Raw genomic sequence first — 8,230 nt, 5'->3', positions numbered from 1 at the left:
AATTAAGGCAAACACCGTAAGAGCACACAGTTTTACCCAGGAGTTTTGGTCCACTTTCTTGTCCAAATGTTTTTGTACGCTTGGAAAAAAACCCCCGCAAATCTAACAAATAACTTTTCAGTAAAATATAGGAGCTTGTTTTAATTTTAAAAAAATCTTTAATATTGATTAAGGAAATATTTTTGTAAAAATGTCTGCCAGTGTCAGCTTAACTTAAAGGAAGCTCCTATGTCTGGCTGAAAAGTTGAGAATTAGTTCAGTTCAGTTTAGTCTTATTTCAGATGGACTAGAATATTTTCACTAGAACAAAACCTCATGGTAAAATTTTGAATGTGTGAAGTAAAAAATGAAGAAGAAACTTTCTATGACATGTTGAAATGCACCCGGTTCTTTAAGACTGTGAGAGAGGGAGATTTTCGGCAGATAACAGGAAGGTTGAACATAGTCCCCTAATGCAGCTGTGTTTCTTTATAAAATCTACTAGATCTACAGGTGACAGGATTCTGGATATCTCCTAATTAAGGTAAGAATCTACAGTCTGGCTGTTATAACTAAAACAGAAATGTCTGTGTATATAACTCTGGTTAACTGCTATTGTCAATCCTCAATAACCAAAGGGCAACCCTTCAAGAAGAGTGGAACGCCATGCCTCCACAAATAGACGACAGGTCGACTCGTCAACAGCATAAAAAGTGGAATCTTTGCTTAAGGATTAAGTTATTCGGATGTTGACTGGATACAAAATGCAGACTCGACGAGTCTTAGGTCAAACTCAACATATTCAACACACCGAGGCATAAAGGAAAACCTGAAACTTTGACTAACCAACTAATCAATCAATTCATCAATCCCTACCTTTAGATTTCGGGTCATAAAGTTGGGTGGTCTTCCAAATGCGACCCGTTTTTAGGAAGTGCCTTTACAGTCTAATGAAGCGGTGCAGGTGAGACGAAATCATTTCAGACGAGGTGCTAAAATTGAGTAGTTTCCACTGGTTAGTGCGGCATGAAAAGACGAGCCATCTTTCACCTTTTCCAAGACTGTCATTCTATTTAAATCCTGCAGAGGGCGCTCTAACACTGCAGACGCCAGGCTCATTACTTCTTGGACTTGCTCGCCTTATTTCTGGAACTGTTTCTGCAAGTCCATCTTGGAGAACATGTTAGCATTCCCAAACAAATTCTGTTGTCAACATTGAGGACGATTGTGATTGTCCCAGGAACAGAAACCGCAGCAACAAAAAAACCTTTGCTAAGCCTATGCACTCTAAACCTCATAGGAGTTAAACTACACTGCTTTTTGAAGAGATTGCTTATTGGCCTTTTACTGTCCAACGCTGATGACAAAACGCTTGTCTGGATAAATTCACACAAACGTGCCATGTTGACCCAGTGTGGTGCCTGAACCCTAATGAGGAGCAAGGCTGACACTTGACAGCAGAGCCTCCCGGGCCTCCCACTGGCAGCTCTAACCATGACTTCCTGAAAGGCAGAAAGCAGGGACCGAGGTTTTACCCTCCCCTCATCCCCCAAAGAAGCTCTTATGCGTGATTACTTCCTTGGAGTGCACACTTCTGGACTTTTAACAACTTTCAGCTGCCCCACGTTGGGACTTCCGCAGCTTCTGAGTCAGAGAGTGAATCTATTGTCAAAACTACAGTTTCCTTTTTGTCCATCCAGCTAAAAGGCCTTGGCACTCGCAATGCCAGGCAATTAACCCAAAGAGGGACCCTGCAGATTTCCCGTTAATCTTGTTTGTTGCATTTTTCAGAATTCGGTCCCTGAAGAGAGCCACGGAGTATTTAAAAGAAATCACTTTACCTCACAGCAATCAGAGGTAAAGTGTTTATCATGGTGTGTGTGCAGCAAAAAAATGTTTGGAAAAGGTTTTCGGGTTTAAATCAGGACTGATTGAAAGTTACTTTTAATGGCACAGAGATTCAATCTTTCCCAGTGTCTCTTGAATTGTCGATGCCTTTTCTACCTGCCACATCTTTTCCTATTTCCGGGAGGATATTTTTTGAGACAGAGGAAGCAGCACTGCTTCATGCTGCTTTCTTAGGTGATCTGTCTTCATAATGAGAACGCATTGCTGGATACCTTCTCCCCCTCCCCCATGATACGATTAGCAAAGTCTGGCACTCTTACATAACCTCTGCAAGCCGGTGAGCTCAGCAGCTTGTGGGTTGGGTTGACAATTTCACACGAGGAACCCTGGAAAAAATGTAATCCATTCATCCATCCATCCTTTTGTTCATCCATCCTTCAAACTAGGTCATCCATCTATTCATCTACCCATCCAGCCATCTGTCTATCATCATCCAAGTGTTCATCTATTGATCATTTGATCCATCTCTCCATCCATCAGTCTGATCATCCTTCCATCCATCCATTTGTTCATCCATCCTTTGATTTAATTCATCCATCTGCCAATCATTCGATCATCCATCCTTCAACCTAATTCATCATCCTTCCATCTATCTGTCTGCTGATCATCTATTTATATGTCCATCTGTTAATTGGTCATCCATCCATCCTTCAGTGTTACTCATCCATCCGACCATTCATTCATCCACTCACTTTTCTTCAAACGGTTTGACGAGTCAAGAATTTGAAAAATGAGGTTCAATGAATCTCTTCACAATTTAGTCAAAGCACTTTGGGTCACAGTATAATCAAAGCAACACATTAGGTTTTATTTTAAACCAAACTTCAGTTCAGTTCTTGTGTCTAGAAAATAGTTTTAGTGCCAATATTGTGGCATTAATGCTAACTCGCAACATCTTGAAACAGCTGCAATATAAAAAAAAACATTTCAGCGGTTTATTCAAAAGCTACTTTCCCTGATTTCTGCACCTTTAAACCAATATGACCAGATATAAAAATTGTTCTCCATTTGAAAGTCGGGTCGCAAAGAGGAACAAGCAGGTCCAACCAGAGAAACTTGTGTTTGAACCACAAAAAATATACCTTACCTTCCTGTCAGACATTCTTGCTGATCAGATATGATTCAGTGATGTTTTACAGATCATGTTTATGTAGCTACCTCAAACGTGATGGTGGTTTAAAGGTTCCTAGAACAGCAATTCACATGTAGACTTTTTGAGTCTAAAGTTGTTCTAAGAAGGTGAAACTTCTGTTTTTGTCATCATACCATTTAACTTGTGGAGCTACTTGTTTGCATTTACAACGTGTCAGTAATGATAGACAGCAAGAAATGTAACGACAAACGGCTCTGCGTAACCTCTTAACAAACTCTCACTTCAGCCGTGAAGGGATAGCACCGTTTTGTTTTCACCTCAGACTCACAGTTCACAAGAACAGATGCAAGTCGTTAGGTTCTATGTGTTGGTTGCGATCGCATTTCCAGAACCAACCAAAACCAGCAGATGCCAGGAGGGAAATTAAAAAACATCAGGCAAAAGGTTTTATGAATGTTTCTTGGTCATAAAGAACATTCCATCCCCCGTGGGGACACACTGTTCCTTGGATGAATGTGTCTTTTTGGTTGCCAGAAACGTCAAGTTCTTCCTCGCTCTGAGCAAATATTTACCCGTGTTTGTAACCTGACAGTCTGAAAAACGTGTCTCTCCTGCTGAGGAGGCCATTTATTGAGACTTAAGCGTGACTAAATATATCACAGGATGAAACTCTCGGGAGATGACACAGGCACAAAGCACTCTTGGTAATTTTATGTGACAACACACACACAACCAACCATACACACACACACACACACATGCTAGGCAGAACTTGACCTTTTCCAAACTCCCATGGTGCTCCAGTGCAAAACATGAAGGTTAATGTGGAGCAGGGTCAGCTGCCTGGGGTAAGTACAGGAGCTCTGGTCGGCAGGTCCTTGTCATCTTGAAATTGAAATACAGCTAATCAGCTCAGATCATTGTCACACACTTTTATAGTCCCACACATCATATCTGAAGTTGCCATGTTTGATGGACAAGTCAGCTGCTTATTTCAACCTTGGTAAGTCAGGTTAAGTTTAACTGTGTCGCATATTTCAGCAACATGGCAGTTCAAAGTGCTTTACGGGCCAAAAGCATGCTGAAGCTCTACAAAAAAGCATTACATTACAGTGGCAGTAACAAAGTGAAGTAATGAATTGATCGATTTTTCAGTTATTCTGAATCAAAGACGACTCTAGACAAATGGGGTTTTAGGCTCGATTTAAAGGAACTCAGTGTAGTTTGTTTCAATAGACTATATGCCAACTGATTGCTGCTATTTCCTGTTAGGTTCTGGTTCTGGGGATGCAGAACAGACCAGAACCAAAGGACCTGAGAGATATGGAAGGTTGTTGTAAGAGCAGCAGATGTGTAATGTATTGTGTTGCTAAGCTATTCAGCTATTTCCAATCTAACAGCAGTATTTCAATGTATATTCTCTGCACTACGGGGAGCCAGTGTAGGGACTTTAGATGTGCTCTATCTTACTGGTTTCAGTCAGAACACCAGCAGCAGCATTTTAGATCAGCTGCAGCTGGAGGATTGATTTTTTTTTTAGGCCGACCTGTGAAGCATTGTTGCAGTTATTGATGAGACCAAAGATAAACGCAAGTACAAGTTTCTCTAGATTTCACTGAGACATTAGTTCTCTAATCCTGGAAATGTTCTTGAAGGTGATTGAAGGCCAACTTTGCAACTGTCTTTATGTGGTTCTGAAGGTTCAGGTCAGAGACCATCACTACACCAGATTTCGGGCTTAATAAGTAGATTCTACTATCTGTATACCACAGTACCAATTATGATTTTAAAAAATCATGGGCTCTAGTACAAACCCTTGTGGGACACCTTTTTTGATGCTGGGATAATGCTAAGATGATGCTAAGGACCAAAAGCATGGAAGACCATCTCATTCTACATCTCTAAGTCAATGTTGTAAGAACTAATGATCTGCAGTGTCACGCAGCTTCGACAAGTCTATGACTCATATAACCATCGCACCAGGCATCCGATATTTGCTCATAGAAGAGTTTTGCTGTCTCATAAGACTTACAGTAATCGTCGCTGTTTGTTACCAGTTTCACTGTGGTCTTGTGTTATTGACCGGAACGGTGCCAATCGGCCATTGGCCACTGGAAAATGGGACCTACCTTCAAGTGTGCACTAATTAGTCTGATGTCTTTTTGTTTGGAACGCTTGACAAATCGTTTTCACCCAGCTTGGACCTACTCGAGTCCTGAGAGGAGCTAAATTATTGTTTATTTAATTAGAAATCTAAGCCGTACTCCACTGTACTCACAGAGGCTTTACTATTTGGCGGCCCAGAGTGGAGCACCATGGTGGGCGATGGGGCCCTCTTCTCTGCTCAAACGCAGCAAAAAAAAAAAAAAAAAGACAACAACCCCTTTATTCAGCCATTCAGATCTGCCATCTGAACAGCAGCTCGTCATTAAATTAACATCACAGCAGGCGCGCGCCCTAACCATTGCTTCTCTGAGCATTGCAGTGCACTCAGGAGGAAACTCATTCTTTCATGGGATACCAGGTCAAAAAGCGGAGCTGGCGCGGCCTCATCCCGAGGTCTTGGCGTCGAGGAATGGGAACGCTCGCCGAGCTGTTGCGGTAGCCCTCGTGAAGCGGGACGTTGAAAGGAAACCCTTTTAATCCCTGGCAGCCATGGAGGACAGAGACGGATTTGCTTTTTTGTTTTCTGATGTCGTGCCACTTTCTCGCCATTTTCATCCTAACGGCAGGACCGTAGGCAGCGCCAATGCCTCCGTGCGAAGGCGAGGCTCAGAGAAAGGCTGTGGCAAATGGGTGTGAGGTCGCAACAGCTCCAAAGACATTTAAGGGCATTTTCACACCGGATAGTCCGGCAGACTCGGTTCAGTTGGGGACCAAAATTGCAACATTGGTCTCGTTTTCAGCTGCTGCGTTCCACTTTCACTCTGTAATAAGTCAAATAAACCTATATGGTTCAGATTATAGAGCACTATAGCTTGTCAAAAGGTGACCCAGACTCTCTTAGTCAGTGTTTCCATAACATCAATGAGAGGATGAGCCAGAATTTCCTCCAACTTATTGCAGATAAGACGAAAACAAGCATTTTCGATCTCACAAGAATGTGAAGATTGCTCTCAGCACTCAACTGGACTCAATGAGGCTTAAGAACCACGGAGCATGCGAGGAAGCTCTGCTTGGTATTTGGACTCTTCTCTAAATTTTGACATCCGCTAAAAGTTTTGCTGTCTAATCGGCTTACTTTGTCCCAAAAACATGGCCAGACCAAAGTATTTCCATGTCAAAACAGAGCATGGAAAAACCGCTGCATGCTTTTGCCTTCAGTGGGTGCAACTGCGACAGTCTGCACAAGTTTCTGTACAAAGTTTCAATCAGGTAGTGACCAGGGCTCTAACCAAAACCAGCTAAATGTTTGGTTTCTTTAGATTAGGACTGAGAACATTTTATTATTGCAGCTTTTGATTAAACAATCAGACTAATGAACCGTTTGAAACATCTGCTTCCTTCAGGTACTTAGAATTTGTCTTATACCATCTTTTTCTTTTATGTGATGTTTTTACGCTTATCCTGCGATATTTGCTTGACGTCTGTCCTTTAATGTCCTCTGAAATACTTGGTGTTGTGTGTGAATGCAGCTATATAGATGAGTTTGGACTGCCTTGCCTGGGGCTCAACTGGGAGATTACAAATCATTCAAGTCAAATTATTTCCAGTGTTGAATTGCTTCATTTTCAACAGAGAGACAATTCTCTTTGCCTCAGGCTTCAAAAATGCTAATTAATGTATTCATTTTTATAAATCTTGCATGTTAGTACAGACCCAAAATGTAAAAAAGAGCTTCAGACTGTTGCCGTTGCTGTTTCACGATTCTTGACTTGTAGTCAAGGGCCGAGCAAAATCATTTCAATGGCCCCCGCCCCGCACTTTGGAGACCCCTGTCCTGGATCAGGCCTTTGGTTAACCGTACAAAACCAGGTCAGTTATTTTGGTCTCACTTCTTTCCAGATATAAATAATAATAAGAAAAAAACTTAGACATCAACTTGTGATCATTTCTCAACAAAGAGCTTCGGTAAGTATCAAATGGGATGTCCTAATTTCTGTATTTGTTGCCTCCGCCTGCAAACCTCGTGACCTCGATCGGGCGACCTCCTTTCGTTATTTGTTGTTTCCAACACATGAATTGACTTCAAGAAAATTCAATGGCAGGTGTAGCATGACACTCAGAATACAAGTTGCTTTACATTCATTGAAAGTTAGCTGCATGAGCTAACATTTGGGAAAAGCCACGAAACTCGTCATTTTCAAATTCTATTTTCTTGCCTCTTTTTTTATTTTTTTTTGGCATTCAGATCAAGGACGCTCCTCTCTGACTTCATCCGGTCGCCTTGTTGTTGCAACAAAAAGCGGCACGGATAGTGAAAACCCGGTGAAGCAAAAGAGGTCAGACAGATCAAGGAGCCGCGTCTGTTATTCCAAATATCTGCGCCTTCACATGAAGGCGAGTCACTTTTCTGCCTCTCTCCTCTAAACACGTTTTCAAAACATAGCTCAAATCTGCTGCATATATATAAGTATATATATATTTATATTGATTGGGTTAATGCTAAATCTTCCCTACAAGTTGAATGTGAGTGAACAGGACGCAGCCTGGTGGCGTCCTGATGACGTCTGATGGTCTGATCGCGTCTTGCATGCTGTTGCCTCAGCCTGAAGCGCTCCGTTCAGTTCTGGCGGAGTCGGAGCTGATGGAGAGAAAAAGGGCTTCACGTTCCTGACGTTCCTGAAGGAAACACACAGACCTTTATCTTCCGGTGCTGATGCAACATCAAGTCGAAATTGTCAGACGCAGCACTTTAGGTCTGTTTTTTGTTGTTTAGTTTTTTTTTTTTAGCAGTGAGAGCAGAGAAGTAAAGTCAAGAATATAGAGAAAAGTTAAGAGTTTCACCTTTTGGAAAGATTTTCTCTTTTCCAGGTTTATGTTTCTAAAGTTTTGCTGGGAGGTGGAGTTGGTTAGCAAGAAGGTTCTGGAAACCCAACTATGGGAGTTTGCTTTAGGGCCGACGATTAATCGTGATAAATCATTTATTGAATTAATCGTCAGCTCATAGCTCATTTAGTAATCCATTAATTGCTAACTTGAGTCAAAGAAGTCATTTGCTAAAACAAATACGGTATTTAAAATAATAATCCAAAGTTGTACTATGTATACAATCTCTCTCATATGTATATATTTTGCATTTAAGATAAT

This window comes from Poeciliopsis prolifica, unplaced genomic scaffold (genome assembly GCF_027474105.1).
Source record: "Poeciliopsis prolifica strain line A6 unplaced genomic scaffold, Auburn_PproV2 SCAFFOLD001, whole genome shotgun sequence".
Classification (NCBI taxonomy): domain Eukaryota; kingdom Metazoa; phylum Chordata; class Actinopteri; order Cyprinodontiformes; family Poeciliidae; genus Poeciliopsis; species Poeciliopsis prolifica.
The sequence above is the reverse complement of the archived record's forward strand: the minus strand, read 5'-3'. Positions refer to the sequence as shown.